We start from the raw sequence: 25,217 nt of genomic DNA, 5'->3' as shown, positions 1-25,217 counted from the left end.
TGTTAAGTCATCTCAGTCCGAAGGTCCTCTGTAATATTGTCAAACATCACGAATCACACAATTTTCTTCTTTGAAATTACAAATTTGGTAAATGTCAACTTTGTCAGTTACATTAAGTGAGAGTGGTTGCGAAATTACGTTACTTCCATACCCTTCTTGAACAAGACTATAATACTCAGCTTCTGTATTCAACACAGTAACTAATGTTTGAAGTTTCTCTGTAGTTGGAATTGTAGTTCAAGGGACAGTATCTCTGTTTAATATTAAATCTTCTGTTCTGAGTATTCCATCAAATTTTGCGTCGATTTGAGGTTTGTTATATACATCTGAGATTTTAGCATATAATTTGTGGTTAATTTCGTCTGGTAGGTTGGTTAGTGGTTTAAATTCTTTAATAAGGTTGAAAAATTCATCTCTTGATAAATTTCTAAATCGTGAATATTTTTCGGGGGTATTAAGACCCGTGAGGGAAGTACCTATATTTTTATAGTATCTTCCACTATTTACTAATTTTTGAATATCCCCGCCTATTCAATTGATTCTTTGATAAATAGAAGTATAATTTGTTCCTAATATTTCGTTAATTCGGGCCAATTTTAATTGATCTGTATCTAATTCATCTAGAGTGAAATATCTTGTTGATCCACTAGAAAATGGTTCAATGTAATCTATAAAAATGAGAGCTGGATATATATGGGTTCTATTTTGATCGTATGCGAAAAACCCACCATATCAAGAGACATCTTCTTTTAAAACCTTTAATAATTTTCCTCGTTGAGAGGCTGTCGGTACTTCGTCTCATTTTAATCCTGTAGGGTTAGTGTCAGCATCATAAGGTAACATTTCATTATCGATGATTTGACTTTCTACGAGAGACAAACGATTATCTAACTGTGCGTCTACTTGTTGACGAGTATATACGTTATCTTTTTCAGCAAAATATTCTCTAAGGAAATTATGAGCATCAACTCCAAACATTTTTCCTTTACTATTAGTGAAAATAGGTATAGTTGGGAAGTTTGAAGATTCAGGTGTTATATAATCATAACGGTTTTGTCAACGATTGTGGAATTGATTACTTAAATCGGGATTAGACACTACGTGACTTTGATGGTCTTCAACGAAAGAATAAATCGAATTAATATAAAGTAAATTCAAGTTAGCAGAATCGGTATTGTAAGGTGCTTCGATTGTAGTACTAAAACTTCCTCCAGCAACAATAGCCACATCACCTATACCAAATTCTAAGACATTTCCATTTCGTAATAAACTAACTGCTTCGAATAAATGTTTATCATTATGTTTGTTAGCCACAATGTAAAGATTGTTGTTGTAATTAAATAAATCGAATGGTTTATATTCACTAAATTTGCTTTCATCATAATTATCAACTTCTTCACGAATATAATTAATTTGTGAGTCTGTAAGTTGTTCTTTTCATCCGTGAAATGATTCAATTGTTGTATGTGATTTCACGTCTGTTTTTAAGGCAAAAAACTTTTTTAAATAACTATATGCTTTAACACCAAAAATTTTACCTTGTCTGTTTGTAAATACAGGTAATGTAGGGAAGTTTGAGTATTCTGGTGTTTTATATGATAATCTAGTTTCTCAATCTCCAAATACTGATCCACCAGGTGTTGGGTTAGAAATAGCCTGATTATCGTGGTCTTCAATTCAACTGTAAATTGAGTTAATATATTTTACGTTTAAGTTTGCTAAGTCAACATTGTAAGGGGCTTCAACTGTATTTATGTGATTTCCGTTAACAACTATAAACTCTGTAGTTTTATTAAATAGTCTAACTGCTTGGTTTCTTAACAAATTAATAGCAAACATATTAACATTATTTAAAATACGAGAACAAATAAAAAGTTGATCACCTAAAGTGAATAAATCTAATACTTTGTAATCATCAAATTTGGCTCAATCGAAGGCATGAACACCTTCTTTGATAAGATTAATTTGTTCATCGGTTAACTGTGTTTCTCAATCAACGAAAGAATCAATTGACACTTTGGTTAAGTTTTCAATCTTTCCTCTGAGCAAGTTGTAGAAATCTTCTTTTTGTAAATGATTTTTTTCGCTATAAAGTTTTGGTGTTTTAACAATACCATCTACTTCGCTTACGTCACTATCGTTATCTGTTTCGAAATGATCGAAAAGTAAACCTATATCTGAACGTTTCATATGTACAATGTGACTTAACTCTTCGACTTCGCCATCTGGTTTTGTGTAATTACTCAACACGTAAGTTGAACTACATATATCATTAATTCAAGCTAATAAAGTTGCTCGTTTTTGATACGCAGTTAAGTCGTTTCAGTCGCCGGGTCCTTTGTATAGACTTCATGCGTCTTTGATAACATGAGTCTTTTCGCCAAAGTTAAGGATTTTATAAATATTTATTTTGTCGCCAACATTCAAACTCAAAGGTTGTGTTGCGTAGTCGCCTCCATACCCTTCTTCCTCTAAAGCATAATAAGTTTCAGGAATTTTAAGAGTTGATAATAAGGCTGTTTTTTGAGCTTCACTTGGTGTTGATTCTCAGAATAATCTTAGTTCAGATAATAAAGGATTTGTAGTTCTGAAAATAGAATCAATTTTTGTATCAATTTGAGGTCTAGTATAAGTATCTTTTTTTGTGGCATAAACTTCTTCTCCCGTTTCGATTTGATGTAATTTAGCAAAAGTCTCGTTTAAATAACCTAGAGCATTCACACCATATATTGTTCCGTCGTCAGTAGTGAAAATAGGAAACGTTGGTAAATGACCTTCAAGGAAAGTAAATCTTTTGTGATAACTTTCGTTGATTTGTTGAGGTGTTGCGTCAGAAATCGGATGTTCTTGAACGTGTTTGATTCACGAAATAATTGAACAAACGTATTGTAAATTCAAATTTGCTCCACTTGTATTATAAGGACTAGGTAATGTATTATCGTATTCCGTAATGAGTACTTTGTCACCATTTTCTCTTATTTCGATAGGCCCTATATTCTTTAATAAGGATATAATAATTCAGTTTGAATCATCGGCTGATCGAGTAACAACAGCATATACTTCGTTGTCATAAACAAATTTATCAAGAGGTTTATATGTGTCATATTTAGTAGTATCGAAAGAAACTACACCTTCTTTAATATGGTCGATTTGTGCGTCACTTAACGGTGTTTTTCATTCTAAAAATGATTCTAATGATACATCAACACTTTTGGTGTTCATAATATTATTAATATGTTCTGTAATAATTGTGTTTTTAACAAAATGATTATAAAACTGCTCTTTTGTAAAGCCATATTCGTCAGATCATTTTTGAGGTGTGCTGAAATTAGATTCGAATGGAAAAACTGGAGGGTTTTGTGAGCTTACAAAATATTCGTAAAGCTTTCCTAAATCGCTTCTTCTAATAGGACTAATATGATCTAATTTTGAAACAGTGCCTCCAATGTGTTCGAAGTCACTTCTTTTGTAACTAGAACCACATATTTTATTTACAAATTTTAAGGCTTCATCGTGTTTTTGATCTTCAGTTAAAGTTGATCAATTTGAAGGAAATTCAGTCGTATCGCTTTTTCATAAACTTCAAATGTCTTCAATAAGAGTTTGAGGTGTTCCAAAGTTATTAAATTTATAAAGATAAACTTTTTCTTCTGTACGAAGAGATAAAGGATTATAAGCTCAATCGCTTCCTCATTTTCCAACGTTTAATCCGTAAAATGTTTTAGGAACTTTAAAAACAGCAGTTAATGTTGTTCTTTGACTTTCTGTTGGAACTTGTGTTCAAGGTAAAGTAGTTTCGTTTAATAATAAATCATCTAATCGTAGTATACCATCAAGTTTACTATCGATTTCAGCCTTGTTATAAGTGTCTCTTATGGGTGCGAAACTTGTGTTGTTATGTAAAATAGAATGTACAGTGTTAAGTCCTGATTCAGACAATAATAATTGTTCTATGTCACCGTTAACTTGTTTCATGTACATTTTGCCGTCTTTTTCGAAATAATAAAGTGACTTTAAGAATTCCGATGTTCGATCGGTTGATGGTATTTTTTCGATAACCGGATGATGTAATAATGTTCCGTTATTATCAGCACTTTTTATTTTAGGATCTATTAATATAATTCCTGTTTCTGGAGCTCCTGTTTTAAACCCAACAAATGTTTTATTTGCTGTATAAAATGGAATAAACCCGTCTTCGATTTCATCTCTGTCATAAACTTCTGTTAATAAGGTTGATTCGTAGTTAGCCAAAGTAGGCGCCGAAGCATTATTATTTTGTTTAATATAATCGATGGCCAATGCTGTTTGTTTAATAGTTAAAATTACTTTTGTTCCATTAAGACTTTCAGACTGAGCACCTATGTCATGTCTTCAAATTTCACGTTTGTATTTGTTTATTAAATAAATAGATGTTGTGTTTTTTGCAAACATGATGTATATTTCATCATTATATCAAACAAAATCAAGGGGTTCAATTGTATATAATTTCGTTGGATCATTGTGGTCATATTCCAAAGCCAATTGTTTATCCAATTCGATTAAATGTGTTGCTACTTCCTCTGTCATGTTTCCTTTGATGAAATCGACACTGTGTTTTGTTGCAAATTGAGAAACAAGATCTTCCATGTCCTCATAAGTCGGATGGTATTTTCTTATTTCGTTCAAAACAAATTGTTCGGTTGCCAAATTTCAGTGAGAAATCAAGTCTTCTCTTTTTACAGCTAAGAAATGATGACCACCTTCTGTAGCACTATGAATATAATCGACTAACACTTTAGATTCATAAACAGGATCTGTAGTGTATTTTAATGAGTCAAGATATTTGAATTGTTGCGAAACAAAATCTTCTGTTGCTAGATTAAGATCATTAATAAGTTCGCCATTCAAACTATATTTGGGTGTGTTTGTTGATTCATCAAAATCTGTTAAAATTTTGGTGATTGTTTCGTTTAATGGAATTGGTGCTTTAACATGTCATGACATATCAGTACCGTTTAAAGTATTATGTAAACGAACACCTATTTCTTCTTGAAGTGTCGTTTTCATTGTGTCGACTAATTTTACAGCGTCATCACGAGTAATGAAAGCATCGAAAAAATCAACAACATTGTTGGCATCTACGTCTGTAGAACATTCCCCAATGGAACTGTCCAAAGTGACAAAAGGAGTATACAATTCACTATATTCGATTAATTGACGAACAATTCTTGGAACATATTCGACTTCATAGATGTTATTTGAACTGGCGCTAATTTGACCGAAAGAAAAAGAATTATGTGATCCTTGGTCGTAAATACCTATGTCCAAAAAGTAATCTGCTAACCGTCCAATAGCTTCCTTGAAAAAATCCCGTTTAATAGGGTCAGGTTGGGCTTCGTTCAAACTTTCTTGACTGATCGCCTTTGCTCCTACAAACATGTTTAGTTTTGTGAAAGCTAATTGGATAACCGCTTGGATTTCCGCGTCGCTTGGTTCATACTTATATTCTCTAGCGTAAAATTTTTTAAAATCCGCTACTGAAATATAAGGTGCTTCCGTTAATTCGTATACTCGTGTTGCCATTTTTCTCTACTCCTTTTTTTTATTCTCTTTTTTTTCGAGAATCGTTTCTTCTATTTTAGTAATAATATTCAATTGATAGTTGTCATTACCTACTGTTTGAAGGTGTGAATCAACAACTCTTTTGATATCATTAAGTGTTTGTTCTTTATCCAATTGTAATATGTTCAATCCAAATCATTCAGTCGCGTAATTTATTTCTGATACAGGAATTGATTTTTCTTTCCCTCGTACACGGATGATTTTTGATTGCATATAATAAATATGTAAACGAACACTAACTTCTTTGAAATTATCAGCTTTTGGTTTTACAAGTTCAATTTCAAAAAATGAATAGTCAGGAAGTTTAATATAAACGCCCTTACCTTTGCCATTGGCATTTATCGGATGCATAAAACCATCAACGATATCGTATAATGATTCTTTTCCGAATAAAATGTCATCTGGTCTTAAATTAACTTTTGTACTCATATTTTATGTATTTTTTCTCCTATAGGTGGGTTGTTTTTTTCGTTAGTGACAACCCTGAACACTAGTGGTGTGAAACCTGATTAGGCAGTACGGATTCCGTACATTCTTGGTTTCAAGGCATCGAAAATTTCCATACCATAACTGGCTTTGAATGTAATCGCTCTGTTTTGATTAGCTTCCAAAGCTGCAATGTTAATCATATGTGAGTTTCCAACAACTGTACAAATAGGCCCTGTTCCGTCGGGTTTATATTCAGACGCAATCAATAATCATTTCGATAAATCAACAGCTTTTGTTGAGTCAGAAACGTAGACATTGTCTGCAATATTTCTTCCTAAGAAGTGATGGACTTGGGCAGAGTATTTGTAGATTTGCGATCCACCTTCACGTTTCATGTAGAAGTTAGGGTTGAATGCGCTTGCCGTAGCGGCAGTGATCAAAAGATTTTCGAACACAGGCGAAATAACAATTTTAATGTCTTCTGTACGTGTTTTTCCGTAACTGTCCACGTAGTGTTCAAGTTTAATCAAGTGTTGTGTTACCAAACGAATAAACTTCGTTGCTGCGTCTTTCGAATTGATTTCGATAGTTGCTGCGTCAAGAACCAAAACTGTATCTGGTGCTCCACTTGAAGTATCTTTTAAGATATCTGCTGCTTTAACAAATCATGATAAGTCGATTGATAATAAGTAAGTATCATAGAATGTACTTGCTGATCATAAGACTAAATCTGCTGTTCCTTTAAATCGTTTTTCGTCGAACATTTCACTTGTTACACCGTTTTCGTAGTGTTGATCTAATCCAACGATAAGTGTTGCATATGCGACATGGTTCAATTTGATACCACGTGTTGCGTCCCTGTAAGATGCTCGGCTTGTTTCAACCGTATATTTACGAGGGATCATTCTTTGTCCAGCGACAAAACGGAAAGATCCGGCCACTGTTTCATTTTTGAAAGTATAAAAACCTAATTGACTTAACTTAGTGATACCAAGCATTGGTAATCAACGACGTCATTCCGTTAAAGTAGATGGAACATCATAAGCGCTTCCAGCACCTTTAACAGTTAATAAGGATTCTAAACTAGTATTAACTTTTGCCATAATTTTTTTCCTCCTATAATATGTTAAATATTTATGACTCGATTACGGAGGTTACGAGCGAAAAACTATTTTTCTGATGGTGGAGGCCCGAGAAAATCTTCTAGAGTTTGCACTTTGTTTCCTTCGTCATTTAATAAGGTGTCCGAAGTGACATTACGTCTTCCTTCGGCTCCTGTTGGTTGGAAACCTGGTGCAGGTGCTGCGGCTACGTGTGCTAGTGGTTCAACTATCGGTTGTTCTGTTTCTTTAGGTTTAAAAATAGACCCGGCGTACTTATCTTGGTATCGTCCTCAGTCTTCTTCCTTAAGTTCAACCCCGTTAGTTAAACGTTTGAAGTCATCAAATTCTTCAATTTTTCCGCCTTTCGAAACAAACTCATTTTGCAATCTCATTGAACCAAGTTGACCTGATAAGTCGTCATTGGTTTTTTGCAATTGCTCGATTTGTATATCTTGTTCGCTGCGGCTATCTTTGGCTCGGTTGATGATTTCCAAATGTTCAGCCTTGATTCTTTCGAGATTCTTGATTTCAGTGATTTTGTTTTTCAACGTTTCCTGTAATCTTTCGTTTTCAAGTGTAAGAACATCTAAACTCTTTTTGCCAACTGTTGCGTTAACAGTTCCAGTGTCTTTTTCATTAGACCCTGCATTATTGTTTGTATTGATATTTTCCATAATATTATATTAGGTTTTTCAATTCTCCTTTACTTATTTTGACGCCTAAAAATTCTTCCGAACTTAACCGTGGGCATCGCCAAACTGGCGGTTTGTTCTATAATTAAATATAACTGTTTCTGTAAAATGGGGTAAGCGGTGGGAGTCGAACCCACAATCCGGAGCGTTAACCGATTCGCCACACTCACCATAAAATAGCCCGTCCGTTTTACGCCGGAGCGGACTACGCTAAAAACGTCCGAGACATTAATAGCACCGTGGTCAGGGCTACATACGTAGACCAATTATGCTCCCTTGATAAACAAGGGATCGGTAAGGTACGTTGGCGCGTAAACACCAACCCTCCTCAAGATAGTATACTGGTTAAAAAATCAAATAGTGTTTATTTTTATTTTTTTTTTTCGCTATGCCACGAAGTGGCCAAAAGTAGGGGCCCGGCCAAACAGGAACACGAAAAAATATAGGGGGGGGCGTCGATAGGGGCGGCGCTGCACAGAAACGAGAAAAAACTTAGGGGGGGGGCACGCAACGAAAAGCGAAAAAGCGAAAAGCAAAAAATGGGCGCGGGTAAAAAATGATATAACAAGGATTGAAAAAATAATTTTCGGGTTGTCACCCTCCCCCTCCCTGTTTTCCCTTTGCCCTCCCTGTCCTCATTTTGGCCCCTCTTCGCGCCACTTCGTGCCCTGTTTATGCCATTTTATAGCCTTTGCCCTCATTTCGTGCCATTTTGCCCCACTTCTCCACCCCTTCAACCCGTTAGCTCCTCCCCTCTCCCTTCCTCTTCTGTTTGACCCCTTAAATGTATCATTTTGGCCACCCCAAGAGTTTCCCAAGCCAATTTTGGGGCCTCATTTTGGAATTTTCCGCCCCTTTTTAAAAAAAAACAAAAATAAATAAAAAAACCTTGACTTTTTAAAATTTTATGTTATAATATACGGGGAGCCTTTCAAAATATTTTTAACCTAAAAAATAAAAACAAAAATATTTTACAATTTAATTTTTTTGTGATATAATAGAGGGGGGACCTTTCAAAATATTTTTAGCCTCTTTTTGAGGAAGAGCGAAAAAATGCCCTATTTTAGCCAATAAGTGGAGCAATCGGGTTTTTGCCCAGTCATAGAGCCAAAAAACGGCCTTTTTAAGGGGTGGAATCGTTCAACTCTTAAACTCTTACCCCTTTTTTTGGCAACTCTTAAACTTTTAAACCGCCATTTTTGCCCCTCGTGTAGCCATTTTAGAGCGAAAAGGTGGGGAAGTTTAAAAGTTTAAGAGTTTTTCAAAAAGTCTTATAATATTTATATATATATTTTTATTTTTAAAATGGAAGAAGTTTTGCGAAAACTCTTAAACTCTTAAACTTTTGCCGTCGGCGTGCTTAAATCCTTGTTGTGGTGCCACTTTTCGCGTGTTTAAAAGTTTAAAAGTTGTTCGCAAAAGGTTTAAAAGTTTAAGAGTTGGGAAATTTTGGCCCTTTTTTGGTCTCTTTTTCGCCTCTTTTCCCTGTGTTAATGCCGTTTTGAACCCGTCGCCCCTCTTGCGGTGTCCCTCTCTTTGATTGATCCGGTCCCTCTTGGCCTGTAATTGTGTACGTTTAAGGTACCAAACAGAAGAGGAAGCAACCCGGAAGGTGTTAGACTTCGGAGCTCTTGCGTTTCGTTCGTGTTTTTGCGTTTACCTATTTTTTTGTTTTTTTGGTCTAGTTTCTCCCGTCATTTATTGGCTTAAACACTGGGAAAAGTCGACCTAACCGCTATTTATTGGCTTAAACACTGGCGAAAATGAGTTTTGGGCCTTTTCGGTTTCACCGATTGGCTTAAACAGGGCATTTTTTGATTTTTCAATTTCATTTTTTGAAAAGCTGAAAAATTTTAACAAAAAAAACACAATAAAAACCGAAAAAAAACCAAAAAAATTTTAAAATATTTCAGCGATTGGCTACAGCAGGGCGAAAAGTAGCCCAAAAAAAAAATAAAAAAAACTATTGACAAAATAAAAAAAAGGTTTATAATATAATTAGAGAAAGAGGGAAAGAAAAAAGCAAATTAAATTTTAATAAAAGAAAAGAAAAAAAAAGGAGATTTTAAAAATGGAAAACAAAACAAATTTTAAAAATGAATTGATCAAATTAATCGAAAAAGATAATTACCAAATTCTTTATTGTGAAATTGTAAAAGCAAGCGAAACCGAAACAATCGACATTAAGCAAGTTTTAAAGGATTTAAAAACAAACATTAAAGAAATTGAAAACGAAAACGACGCCGAAGCTGAAGATTTCGAAAGCCTTAGCAATTTAGATTTTGCCGAAACAATCGGCGAATTTGTGGCAAAGTGGGAACAATAACCCCACGGGGGGGAGGGAGAGCCTCCCCAAAAAAAAATAAAAAAAAATAAAAAAAAATAAAAATATATGATAAAATAAATATAAAGGAAAAGGAAAAAAGAAAATGAAAAAAATGAAAATTGAAGATATTACGGAGCAATTGGATAGCGACCAAATCAAATTTAAAAAATTAGTTTCCGATTTTTTTATCAAAACAAAATTTTATGAATTGGAAAAAAATTATTTTGAATTGATAAACAAGCGGAACAAATGAAGAAAAAAAATAAATTCTTTTTTTTTGGTTGACAATTTCGGATTGGAGCAAAAAGAATTTGAAGAATTTAGATTATGAACCAAAAATTATTTTGTAAAAATGGAACAAATTTTTTTATTCGCATTAAAAAATAAAAAAAAGTTGGAACCAAATTTTAAAAAAAATATTGTTCGAAATATGCCGGAACTTCGGCACTTGAACGACATTTTAACAATTCGATATTTAAAAATAAATTGAAGCGATAAAATGAAATAAGAAAAAAAAAAGGAAAGGAAAAAAACAAAATGAACAAATGACAAAAAGAAAAAGAATTTTTTAAAGATATTGAAGGGCTCAAGTGTTGCGATAATTGAGGCCCAAAATCGATTTATGAAAAATTAAAGGGTTTGGATTCGCGAGATTATAAGGACACGCAAAAAGAATTAATTTATTTTTTTAACCACTCGGGGCATCAATGCGGGAGCGGTGACCGGGAAGCTTGCGAAAAACGAAAGGATTTTTTAATTGATTGCGTTATTGTCGGGGAGGATTTCGAAAATGAAAAAATTTAATCAACAAAATTTTTTTGGATATTCGGAACCGCAAAAATTTTTTAATGAATTTTTGAAAGCGGGGCAATTTTTGAATAATGACGATTTGGCGGGCTTTTGTTCTCGATCAATTAAACGAAATTATTTTTTGAATTATTACGAAATTAAAAATTTTTGCGCAGTAATCGAGCAAAAAAAAAATATAAAATTTTTAAGTGCGCGACTTTTTGAAAAATTCAAAATTGAAATTTTGCGAACGTGTAGGCTCGGAGTCGAAAAGCTAAGCCGTTCGGTCTCGACGTACAAGCTCGAGGGGCGCGATGAAATGGCCGACGACTTGACGCGGTGAGCGAAAGAAATTAAAAAATTTGTTAAAAATTGAGAGCCTAAAAAATAACAGGCGACGCGACAACTTGAGAAGGGCCCGGAATTTTCCGGGCTTTTTTTTGTGCTTTTGGTCATATGAAAATTAGAGCCGAAAATTTTTTTTACGTGCTTTATGTCGTAATTTTTTTTTTCGGGCCTAATTTTACGCCTCCAATTTTTCAGAACGCGAAACAGCCCCGCAATTTTTTTTTTTGATCTAAACCATTGCCAACGAAAAAAAGAGCCTTAAAAAAACCTACCATTTTTTTTTGTTTTGTGATATAATTAAATTAGAAAGAAAGGAAAAAAAAAATAAAAAAAATAAAAAAAAATAAAAAAAAAATAAAAAAAGTATTGACAAATTAAAAAAAATATGTTAAAATAAATATAGAAAAGAAAAGGAGAAAAAAAAGAATGAAAAAAAAAGATTTGAGCAACACAAAAAAAAATATTCAAATTTTAAATAATTGGGTTTTAAATAATTTTTGAATGATTTTATTTTTGAAGGTTTAACAATGATTATTTGCCTGCTTGCTATTTTGGTTATTCGGTCAAAATAAAAAAACGAATCGAAGCCCGGGCCTCAAGGTGCCGGGCCTGTGAAAACGAAAAAAAAGGAGCTAAAAAATGAACAAATGAACCAAACCCCACACCCGACACCTTCCGCCTCTGTTTGACCACCTAACGGGTCGATTTTGAGCATGTGGAGGGGTCGGAAATGACCAAATGAAAACACCGGAAAAAGTACCAAAAAAAGCTAAAAAGGGCCTAAAATGGCTTAAAAAGGGGCTTTTTGGGCGTTTTGGAGGCCTTAGCTTGGGGCTGTACTATGTGCGCGCGTGTGTGTGTGTCTATATGTATATATATTTATATAATAATAATAATAATAATAATAATAATAATAATAATAATAATAATAATAATAATAATAATAATAATAATAATAATAATAATAATAATAATAATAATAATAATAATAATAATAATAATAATAATAATAATAATAATAATAATAATAATAATAATAATAATAATAATAATAATAATAATAATAATAATAATAATAATAATAATAATAATAATAATAATAATAATAATAATAATAATAATAATAATAATAATAATAATAATAATAATAATAATAATAATAATAATAATAATAATAATAATAATAATAATAATAATAATAATAATAATAATAATAATAATAATAATAATAATAATAATAATAATAATAATAATAATAATAATAATAATAATAATAATAATAATAATAATAATAATAATAATAATAATAATAATAATAATAATAATAATAATAATAATAATAATAATAATAATAATAATAATAATAATAATAATAATAATAATAATAATAATAATAATAATAATAATAATAATAATAATAATAATAATTTTTTTCCACACAATAATTTTTTGTGGTACAATATAATTATGAAAAATATGAACAAACATTTATTAATTTTTTTTGCCGTTAATTTTTTCGCTGTGGCAGAGGTGTTTTTATGCATTCACAGCAATTATTATTTTATTTTGACAGAAATATTAATAAAGTATGGTACAATAATTTAAAAGGAGGTCGAAAAGACATGAAAGACAAAACTATAGGGTGATTGGCAGTAATTACGTACTTTGGAATATTGGGCTTTTGTATTTGAAACATATACGAGGGCTCAGGATTCAATACGACGTTGGACTACGTGCGATTTATTTTATCCGTGACGTGAATAGTGGCAATGTTTATTGGTATGTTCTTGATAGACGTTATTGATAATTTCTGACCAATAACTAGAAAAGAAGTATTTAATTTTTTAGGTGTGGTTATAGTGGCTATTTATCTTACGCATTTAAACATGTGTATAGTATTGGCATTAACAATAGATATTACTTCGGTTGATAATTTAGGTTTATTGTTTGTATTTAACCCAGCATTAGCATTTTTTACTGTAATTTGCCTGGATAACATAGGTTGATTTGGACATGAATAAACAAACACTAACCATATTGTTTAATCTGGTGTGGTTGTTGTTGCTTACAACTGTAATCGCACTCACTATTATATTTATATATATGGGCGTAATATATGTACTATATATTTATGGTATTACAGTATCGAATGTACGCGAGGTAGGTGATTGGTTGGGCCGTATTTTGTTAGGGCTTGCCGTCGTGATTCCGGTGGCTTTGTATTGAATTGAAAAATTAGAAACAAAAATAAAAAAAAGTATGTTATAATAAAAATATAGGAGAAAAGAAAAAAACAAAATGAATAAAACAGAATTAATAGAAAAATGAAGTCAGTTTTGAACTTCAAAGAAACATTTTAAAATAGAAAACAAATCGATAATTAACAAAGAAGGTTCATTATTATTTGTAAATTCAGGCGTTTCAGCGTTGAGACCTTATTTTTTAGGAGAAAAAACACCACCGCATTCACGACTTTTTAACGTACAAGATGTAATACGAACAAACGACATCTCTTTAATAGGTAAAACTAATCGACATTTAACGTTTTTTCGCATGTTAGGTAACTTTTCATTTAATGATTATCAAAAAAAAGAATCGTTAACGTGAGCATTAGAATTTTTAACATCGCCAAAATGATTGAATTTGGACATTCAAAAATTGTACATTACGTATTTGTTTTCGGACGATGAAACTAAACAAATATTGTTAAATATAGGTGTTGAAGAAGACCATTTGATTTCAGGAGATAAAACAACTAATTTTTGAGATTTAGGAGTTGGCCCATGTGGAACAAATGTTGAATTTTTTTATGATTTGGGACAGCAGTTAGATAAAGAAAACAAAGGAATTGATTTATTGAAAGAAAATATTGATAATGACAGATATTTAGAAATATGAAACGTTGTATTTTCTTATATGTTAAATGATGGTGAAGGTAATTATACTATGTCAAACAAAAAAAATATAGATACTGGAGCCGGATTGGAAAGATTGTTGATTGTTGTTAACAACTTTAAAACACCTTTCCAGTTGAAAGAATACACTGATATTGCTGACAAAATTGAAAAGAAAACTACAAATGATATCAATGTTAAAATTATTTGTGATCATGTATTAGCGATAAAATATTGTTTGAAAGACTTGATTAAAGAAAAATATATTGATTTCAAAAAACGTCACGGTTCGGTTGTACGACATTTAATTCGAAATGCTTCAATGCGTGGTTACTTCTTAAATTATCGAGGACCATTTTTATTTAAACTTTTCGAAAAAGAATATGATACAATAGTAATGAAAGAAGAAAAGGTTTTTTGAAAAATAATGACAACAAAAACAGTAAGTGATTTATTAAACATACAAAAAGGTTATGTTTTAAAAGGAGAAAAAATATTTGATTTGGTTACATCAAAAGGAGTACCTTTATTATTGATTAAATTAATAAGTAAGAAAAATAGTTTCAAATTAGACATGATTAAATTTAAAAAATTATGAGAAAAACATTTGATTATTTCAAAAGGAGGAAAAGAAAAATAATGTACAAAAAAGTAGAAAACTACGTGGATAACGTAATAAAAAAATACGAAAGTTTAAAGTTTTATAAACAATTGCTTATGTGAGCAATAATTCAAAAAATGAAGGAAAAAGATGGTGAAAACCAACCAGTAAAAAAAAAGACAGTAGAAGAATATATATATGAGATTGAAAATAGCATTGTCCCATGGGGTCTCGATTTAAACTTATTGAGAGAACATTTAGCGAATAGTAGCAGACTTTACGATGAATGTGAAGAAAGAATACAAAAAGAAATGGATATGCAAGAGCAGTATAAAAATATGATTATAGCATTTAAACATTGTATAGATAATTATGAAGATATTATCGCAACAAGAAGAGGACCTCCCTGAGAGTGAGGAAAAAAATAATGAAAGAAAAAAAATAATGTGATATAATAAAAATATAGAAATAAAGAAGAAAACAGATAAGATCACTTCTAAGGAGAAAAAAACCAATGGAAAATAATTCACGAAAAGAAATTGAATTAATGAAGTTACAAATAACAAAACTAATTCACAATCAAAATGACACAGTGAAACTTTTAAGCGCTGTTGTAAAATATATAGGATCAAACCTAAAAGGAGGAAAAAAATAATGGATGTACAAATTAACGAAAAATATAAATTAAATGTTTATGATATATTATTGTTGGTGTTTTTTATTATAGTTTTTTCTCTTTCAATTTTTGGAATAGTAGAATTACATAATACAAATTTAAAACTCATAGCTATTGTTTGCTGTTTTTCATTAACAATTTCTTCTGTTATGATGTTAATGTTTCCTTTATCAGTGTACGCTATGAATAAGGCAACAATGAACACAACCGGCGATATGCCAGATAGTGAGTTGAATAAAATGCCATTAAGAGAACGTTTAAAACATGTAAAACTACCTAAAAAAGATATTCTTGAAAAGACCGTAGACACATGTGAAAAAATAATAAACAAATTAGGAGGAAAAGAATAATGACAAAAAATGAAACTATTATTCAATTATTGAAAAATTTTGAAAAGATGATTAAAGCAAATCATGAAGACATTAAAAAGTTAGGTGAATGCCTTAATCATAATTCAGAAAGTAGTATTGAACAAGAAAAAGATATTAAAAAATTATTTGAAAAAACAAAACAATTGACAAAGTTAATTGAAAATAAAGGAGGAAAAAATAATGACAAAAAATAAAGAAACAACACTAAAACACAACGCGGATCATATTTGAGAATGACAATTGACAAAAGAACAAGTGGCTTTCATCAAAAAAGGTGTTCCACTTTACGATTCTAAAAAAAAATATAAAAAATTAGATATGTTTATATACAACAATAAATTATATGTTGTTAGATTATATAGCTTACACAAAACAGGTGTTTATATGTCAGCCACACCACTATTAACAAACGGTAACTGTATTATAAAAAATAAAGATGAAGATTTTTATGAATTGAATGGATATGCTAATTTATTACCTAAACCTTTTAACTTAAAAGACGCATACTTGAGTTTAAAATACATTAATAGCGTGTGAGAAAGCTGTACTAGTACAGTAAGGGATGATGATAAATACACGTATGAACATAACAAATGATGAAACAAAAATGAAAAATATAGATTTCCCAATTTACCGGCTTTTAAGACCATGAAGAGATTAATTCAAATGGCGGTACCTCACCCAACAAGTAGCGGTGCAATTACAGAAGAACGATTATTAGAGGTTGAAAAAAAAATAGATTATATTATTAAATATCTAAAAGGAGGAAAAGAATAATGTCAAATTTTTCGGATGGAAATGGAAAATATAAAAAAATATCTTACGACGAATTAAAACAATTAGAAAAAAAAATGGAAAATACACTTATTAGTGCTGTTGAAAAAATGAATTGTGGTATGGTTTATTGTGATTGAATGAGCTGGGATGAGTCACCACATGAACCTTTGAGAGGTCGTTTTGTCGTCACTATTGAGTCTATGGGTCATAGATTTGACTTTGTAAACTTTAATATTCATATTTTAGAAAAAAAACCTAGACGATGATATCATTTAGAAGATAGTGATAATAACAAAATCGAAGTTTATTTAATACTTGAGGATTTTGAAAAATTAGATGATTATCTTGAAGAATTTAAAAAAACTATTAGAAAAGAAATGAGTTCAATTATACTAGCTAAAAATTGAAATAGATTATATAGTTATGATTTTGAAAATATTCGTATGAAAAAAGTTTGAAAAATTTCACAAAAATATTTTAACAAAGACTATAATGAAGCCGATGAATCAACAAATAATTACCCATCTTACATGAAAAATAAAGTTTCACGTAGCGCTTTCAATAGATGTCGAAAAAATCTTGTTAACTTAGCAAAAACAAAACTTTCAACTTGAAAAAAAGGCGATAATCCCAAAATATTTATTGGTGTATATGCTGTTCTTGATTGAGAAAAAGAAAACGTTGAAAAAATAAAGACAATTAATAGAATTAGAAAAGAAATAGCTAATCAAAAATTCACGAAAAAAAGAGGATCGTATAAATATAAAGGAGAAGAATAATGAAATATATGACAAAAAAACAAGTAGAAAAATTTAATTCAAAAATGAATCAGAGAAATTTGAAGTTTCATGATTATTTTGAAAAAATCAGTAAGGAAATTACAAAAAAACATCGAAAATGAATATACACAAACACCAGTTGAGATGATAACGACAGTAAAAGAGTTGTGTTCTTCATGAATTTCGAACAACGTAAAGACGAGGATAAATCATTTGACCTTAAGGTTATGGTAAGTTGCGACACAAAAAAACTATGCCGGTTGAATGTTGTTTTCGCTGAATGACGAGAAGACATGCCTGAAAAAAAGTTTGATAAAGAATTTGGATATGATTTTCTACATCAAATGATATTTAAGGACATGCTCAAAAAGTTTGAAAAGGAAATTACAAAACAAGAAAAAAAAAGATAAAAAAAAGATGCAAAAAGGAAACACAATTTATTTTTTTTACCATGTATATTATTGTGAAGAGGCAGTGACAACTAGCTTAAGCGACAATTTCCTTTCCTTTATCTTTTTATTTTCAAAGTCACTGTTTCATTCACCTTAACCGGTCATATTACGGCCGGTTTTATGACGAGGTCTTGGTAAACGTCAAGGCTTCGTCTCTCTGCCAGCAAACAAAAAAAATAAAAAAAAAAGGAACACAGGAGGAAAAAAAACAATGTTCAAACAAGAGTTATTGAATAAAGGGCTCATTATTTCAATCGAAGGAATCATGAGAGCAGGAAAGACGACAAAGTTAAAAAAGCTTATCGCAGAATGAGGTATTGAAGAACCACAAATTTTTCAATTAGAAGGAACAACAAGAGAAACACGTCAAATTAGACCAGTTATCACTTTTCGTGATCATATCGATTTGACAAATAAAATTGAAGATGCCATAGCTAAAGGACACAATGTTCTATTTTTTGATGAATTTCACTTTTATCCATATGAGTTTCTACAACAAATTCCAAACTTACAACGCCGTCGTATTACTCTTGTATTTTGTCTATTGACATTATATAAGACAGATCCACGATATTTTTTTCAAGAATACGTTGGAAGATTTGCTGACGTTCGTTACCAATTAGACGAAGCTCGTTGTTTCGAATGCGATGAAAAAGCATATTCTAATTACATTTTACACAACGACAGTAATAATTTGGTTGGAGACGCTGATAAATATCAAGTATTATGTATTAAACATTATATAGAAAAGACTAAATATAAATAAAACTATGAAAAATAAAAAACAAATAAATCAATTAACATACGAGGAAAGAATGTTTTACTACACACACAAACATAAAGGAATAACAAGTAAACAAGTGTGAGTTAACTACTGAGACTCGAAAGATACCAAATCGGGAATATTAACTACTTTTGAGGAACATTTTTCGGTTTATTGATGATTCTTGAATAGAATGAAGAAAGCAGGAGCCAAATGATACATGAATAAAGAAGGTTGTCCTGTGTTTTACAATATTAAATCACTTAATATATACAATAAATGCTTTGATCCAAAATCAGCATTAGTGAGTGCTTCTATTTTGGCGAAAAAGATTATCGAAACAGGAGAAGAATTTGGATATTTAAAGTTTCTTGAAAAGTTCAAATACGAAATCAGTATATTTAAAAACACAACTATATATCTTCAAGAAAAAGATATAAAAGCTATTTGTCAAAAATTAGAAATCAAGAAACACAATTTGTGAAAACTAAATGAAGAACAAATCGAACTATGTAAAGACATTAAATTTCAAAGTCCTTTTTTTAAAAAACATAGATTAACTAAATGATCGCTATATCGAATAAAAAGAATGCGATTTAGTACAATAGAGGTTGACAACTTATACTTAGACAACAAATATAAAAAAAGTACGAAAACACATACTAAAATTAAAGATATTATCGAAGAATATGTTATCGAGAATGACATTAAAATTAAAAAAGATAAAACAAATCATCTTTTATTGTCTGTTTTTCGTAAATTGTGAATTTGAAACGATTACATTTTTTCGCTCGATGAAACACCTAAAAACATTAAAGATAAAGGTTTTGAGGTTGTTGGTAAACACTATAACATTTATGGAGAGAATAAAATATTCACCAGTAGATGACCAGCATTGCATCGTTTCGCAAGAGTTTATAGGAAACTCGAACCTAAAACACCAATAGAAAAGAAAGAAACATTTCTACAATATTTAAAAAGAAAATTATTTGGAGGAGGAAAAGTGTAGTATAATATATTCGGGGATGTATAGGTTCGATTGGCGTAGTTTCTTTTTTTAACAAATGCAAAAACAACTACAAACAACCTTTCAATGTTGATGAATGAATCCTCATTGGTATCTAATAACACGTTTCAGTTTTCACCGTCATATTAGAGAATATAATAACAAAAAAACCCCTTAATTGTCAGTTGCGGGACAATTTCGTAAATAGCAACTAAGTTTCGTTTGAATGATCATATAAAGCGAAATTAAACAATCATGATCAAATTGCGTCAAGAAGTGGGTGCAAATCCCGCCATCTCCACCATTTGGATCTGTGGTGTAATGGATGACATGCCTCTCTGTCTAAGAGGAGATAGCGAGTTCGATTCTCGTCAGGTCCGCCACGGAGGAGTAGCGAAGTGGTTAAACGCGTCTGACTGTAAATCAGATTCTTTTTAGATACGGGAGTTCGAATCTCTCCTCCTCCACCATTTGCTGGTTTAGCTTAATGTGGCAAAGCACCCGTCTTGTAAACGGACGAGTACAGGTTCGAGGCCTGTAACCAGCACCATTAGCAGATGTAGTTTAATGGTAGAACTTCAGATTTCCAATCTGACTATGGAGGTTCGATTCCTCTCATCTGCTCCATATAGAGCCATAGCTTAGTGGTTACAGCGCACGCCCTATAAGCGTGAGATCTTGGGTTCGAATCCCAATGGCTCCACCATCGGAAAGTAGCTTAGATGGAAAAGCACTCGGTTTGGGTCCGAGAGATCATAGGTTCAAGTCCTCTCTTTCCGACCATTTTTTTCGGAGCGATACCCAAGCTGGTTCAAGGGGACTCATTGCTAATGAGTTAGGTTGGTTTTCTGACGCATGGGTTCGAATCCCATTTGCTCCGCCACGCCTTGTTAACTCAAACGGTAGAGTAGTTGCCTTTTAAGCAAATGGTTAAAGGTTCGAGTCCTTTACGAGGCACCATTTAGCCCACGTAGCTCAATTGATTAGAGTAAGGGTGTTCTAAGCCCTAGGTTGGAGGTTTGAATCCTCCCGTGGGTACCATATAAGGAAAGGAGGAAAAAAACATGGAAAATAGAATAGATAAAATTAAACGAATGTTTGCTGTTGACGATGAAGTGTCACGTTGCGAATCAAAATTGCGTGCCGATCTCAAATCGAAAAAAGTTGATGTACAACGACTTATGACAGCACATTTGGATATTAATTCGATCCCCAAAGACATTACAAAAAAACAACAGGCGCGTCGAAAAAAAGTGTACAAAAGTATAAATAGCATGATAAAATATTACATAAAGGAATTAAATAAAATAGGAGGTCAAAAATAATGACAAAGAATAAAGAAAAAACCTTAGAGGATAAAATGTTAGATAAAATGACAGATAGTGAACGTATAACTTATTTACACAATAAACTCGAACGAAACTTAGAAATTATTTTTAGCAAATTAGGGGTTCTAGATGTCGACATATGTAACAATAAAATACAAATAGAAAATAATTTAAAAACTATAAAAGAAATCATTAAAAATTTAAACACTTTGTTACCTACGCCTGAAAAATGAGAGGCCGAAAAAAACAAAGAATTAATTGATTGAAATAGAGATTTTAAACTAAAAGGATTAGATGTCAGACTTAAAAAAATTGAAAATATAATAAAAAAAGGAGGTCAAAAATAATGACAAAAAATAAACAAGTTAAAGAAGTTTTAAGTTTCTTACAAAAAAACAGGTTAGACAGTATTGTCTTGGGCGTTGGCGCATTAAGTTTAATTGGTGCTATCACTGGAATTGTGTTACATAGTATCACATTAAGTAAAAGCGTACCCGCAAAGAAACAATTATATAAAGAATTAGCAGACAAACGAGACGCAGATATTGAAGCTCAAAAAACAGCATTTACTACTAAATACGAAGAATTAATAGCTACACGAAATACAGCTATTGAAGATCAAAAAACAGATTCAATTACTACATATGGGGTGATTGAAAATAGCGATATAAACATCATGCTTGATAAAAACGGTAAATACATGTACAAAATTACAAATGTACCAGGTCTTTATTATGACGAATTAGTAAACGAAAGTATTAAACAAGGTTATAGGTTAAAAAGTCAATTTTTCATTGATGGTTTTGATATTATAATCAAGGGAGTACAAGAAGATATAATAGATGATGATAATCTAATTGAAACAAAAAAAGATCTATTAGAAAGTGTTCGAAAATCTCCTCTTATACGTGATCCAAAGACAAAGAGGTTAAAAACTAAAAAACGTGAAAAAACATTAAACACTATTCGTGATGATCTTAAAGATTTAGACAAAGATCGTAGATATTCTTTATTAAAATTAGACGATTCAAAATTTGAACAAGAAACATGAGGATTACATGATTTAACGTTTCCTGAAACAACAGACGCAATTAAAGAATTATCGGAACCATATAAAACATTCAAAAGTGAATCACTTAAAACCAAAAACGACAATATTGAAAAATTATCAGAAATTAACAATACGTTCGAAAGTGCTTTAATCTCAACTGAAAAAGGAGATCACGGATATCACGCAAATCGTGTAGTAAATAGTAGCATTGGGCTTGGATTAGCAGGCGTTGCTTTCATCGTTTTAAGCGTAGTTTTAACAAGTACAGCATTTAAATTGTGAAAAAAATTAAGAGGAGGAACAAAAAAATAATGATGAAATTTATGACAGACGCAGAAGCCATTGCTAAAATTTTCAAAATGTCGCTAAAAGAAGCGAATGAAAAATCAAAAATTATACACGCAATTAGAGAAGAAGAACGAAAAAAAATGAATTGTAAACATTGTTGCATGTGTAAAGTAGAAGAAATGACTTCTTTCAAATTAAACGAAGAAATAAAAAAACTTAAAAGTAAAAACGAAAAACTAAAAGCTGATGTGGAATATTTGACTGATATATGTCATAAGGAGGGATACCGAGTATAATGAGAAGCTGAAATACAGATATGAAAGAAAGATATTTTTCGAATAGTAGAAGAAAATTTGTGATAGGACAAGATAGAGTATACGAAATATATGACTCTTCGATTTATCGAAAATTGGAAGAAATTATGGTTTACAATATCGAAATGGAATTACTGACAGAAGATAGTTTGATGGATACATTTGAAAGTTATGTAGAGTACGATTATCAAGCAAAAAAAAAATTAATCGAAGGCAAGTGAGAAAAACCATGTATTGAAGACCCAACTATAAACAAAAAACTTTCGTTTTACGAAGCAATTTTGGAATTAGTAAGTTTTCATATTATCAAAATCCAAGAAAAGCAAGATGGAAACAAATAAAACGTTAAAAAAATTTTGAAACTTAGAAGACATTTTATTTAAATTGGCACCACACGCTAAAACAATAGTGGTGAGTCCAAAACTTGACGGAGTGGGAGCATTTTATGATGCTTCTACCAACAAGTTAATTGTTTGCCGTTCTTGATCAGAAATAACAACTTTTTCCATAGAAGGAATATTGGAAGTCGGCTTTGGTGAACTTGTTATGAAGAAAGAAAATGGGACACGAAGAGACGTTGTTGGTCTTCTTAATAGGAAGCAAAAAGTGGAACGACATAATTTAATTGATTTCATTAATTATAAAAATGTTGAAAAAACAATAAAAATTGATGAGTTAAATGATTACATCGAACAACAAAAACAAATTGATTATCCTATTGATGGTATTATTATCGAGCGTAAATACGCATTCAAATTACCGGGACCGACGGCGTGTGCAACAATCAAAAAAATAACTACGCAATTTGGAAAAAAAACTGGTAAAATAAGTTACATAGCATGATTGAACCACCCGGTTAAATTGAATGAAATTTTCGCTAAGAAAGTGAATTTATCAACAAATAAACAAGGATACAAGGTTGGGGACCACATCGTTATTGAACTGAAAGGACAAGCAGTACCAATAGTGATACGAAAGGAGAACATGTAAAAAAATGAAAAAAGGAAAATTTATTGTTGTCGAAGGGATTGATTATTCTGGTAAAACAACATATATTAAAAAATTAAAAAAAGAATTAGAAAAAGAAGGATTGAAAGTACTTACAACATGCGAACCAAAAGGTATAAAATTTGGACGCATTATGGCGAATAAAATCTTTTTCAATGATAAACTAGATATTAGTTCACGAACTAAAGCAGTTTTGTTTATCGGAATTGGATGAGAATTATTTATGAAATATATCAAACCACAATTGAAAAAATACGATGTTGTTATTTGTGATCGATACATTTTTAGTACTTATGCTTATCAAGTTTTCGGTGGAGACAAAACAATTAATGAACACGAATTATTAGGATTATATAACGAAACTATTTTAGATGATTATTTCCCTGATGAAATTCATTTTCTCGATTGTCCTACGACTGAAATAATGCGTCGAGCAACAATTCGAAAACCAACAAACAATTACGACGAAAAATGCCTTGATAAAAAGTACGTTAACCTAATACGTTCTGCGTTTCGAAAAACATTCGATTTTTTCAACGCCAAAGGTGGTTACGCCGTTAAACAACAAATAGAAAAAATTACAATTTATAGAAAAACAACCCAAGATAAGGAGCTTTGAGGAGAAATATGAAAAAAAGTAATATAATTAAATGAAAACGAAATGATAATAGGCAATGATTTAATTTCGAAAAAAATGGGACACGATTTGAAACAGGACTTGTGTTTGGAGTGTATGGTGCTATGCAAACGGGTAAAACAACAATTGTTAAAAAATGAGTAGATTCGTTTTTGAAACCAGAAGAAGTGTTGTATGTAGTACCTGAAGAATCATTGCGCGAAACAGATGATTACAGCAAATACAACGTTGTAAAACTAAGTACATCGTTATTAACATACTATGAATATAATAAATATGTAGATGAAAACAAACTTCCGAATAATCGTTCATTATATGAGGTATTCAAAACACAATTTTACGATACGATCAACATAAAATCTAAAAATATAAAAATGGTTGTTTTCGAAGAATTAGGTTATTTTAGTAATCATTTTGACGATATACTGTTGATTTTTGAATATTTACTTTCGTTTGGTGTTTCAGTCACATATATTATGATAAATAGTTTTAGTTGTATCTTTGAAGATGAGATTAGAATTATTGCTTATTTAGAAACAAGAAACCACTATAGTTTCGATTTACCATACATTAAATGTCGATGCGAAAATGGACTTGATGCCGAACATACAGAGGACAGTGGGAAAAAATCTTCTGAGGACAAAACACCTGAGGCATTTACTGGACGAAAAAGATACAAATTATTCTGCTTAGAGTGTATAATAAATAAGAGGTAAAAAAATGTTAGATATAAAAAAAACAATTATGAAAATAGTATTGGGCATCAATTATTTAGCCTTATTATTTACTACAATGTCAATAGTAATATGTACTTTGGCATTTAGCAAAACAGACAATGCTTTTGTCGATCTTTTTAAATATGTAGAAGGACCAGAAACAAATGTACAGACATATTATTTGCTTGGATTTGCAACGGGAGCGTTTGCTTTCTTGGCAACAAATATTTCATTTTTATTTTCGGGATTAAATATCGAAAGAAAGTGA

At 31.0% G+C, this 25,217-nt stretch overlaps 4 non-coding genes across 4 annotated transcripts; all 4 read left to right on the top strand.

Moving 5' to 3' along the window:
• Positions 1–19,991: 19,991 nt before the first annotated feature.
• Trnay-gua (transfer RNA tyrosine (anticodon GUA)) lies at positions 19,992–20,074 on the top strand. Its single transcript has one exon. It is a non-coding gene; the product is annotated as a tRNA-Tyr (tRNA).
• An 86-nt stretch (positions 20,075–20,160) lies between these two features.
• Positions 20,161–20,231, top strand: Trnag-ucc (transfer RNA glycine (anticodon UCC)). The gene has a single exon. It is a non-coding gene; the product is annotated as a tRNA-Gly (tRNA).
• Positions 20,232–20,237: 6 nt separating this feature from the next.
• Trnai-uau (transfer RNA isoleucine (anticodon UAU)) lies at positions 20,238–20,310 on the top strand. The gene has a single exon. It is a non-coding gene; the product is annotated as a tRNA-Ile (tRNA).
• Positions 20,311–20,398: 88 nt separating this feature from the next.
• Trnas-gcu (transfer RNA serine (anticodon GCU)) lies at positions 20,399–20,487 on the top strand. Its single transcript has one exon. It is a non-coding gene; the product is annotated as a tRNA-Ser (tRNA).
• The last annotated feature ends 4,730 nt before the right edge of the window (positions 20,488–25,217 follow it).

This window comes from Styela clava, unplaced genomic scaffold (genome assembly GCF_964204865.1).
Source record: "Styela clava unplaced genomic scaffold, kaStyClav1.hap1.2 HAP1_SCAFFOLD_75, whole genome shotgun sequence".
Taxonomy (NCBI): Eukaryota; Metazoa; Chordata; class Ascidiacea; order Stolidobranchia; family Styelidae; genus Styela; species Styela clava.
This window is presented reverse-complemented; position numbering and strand designations above follow the sequence as displayed.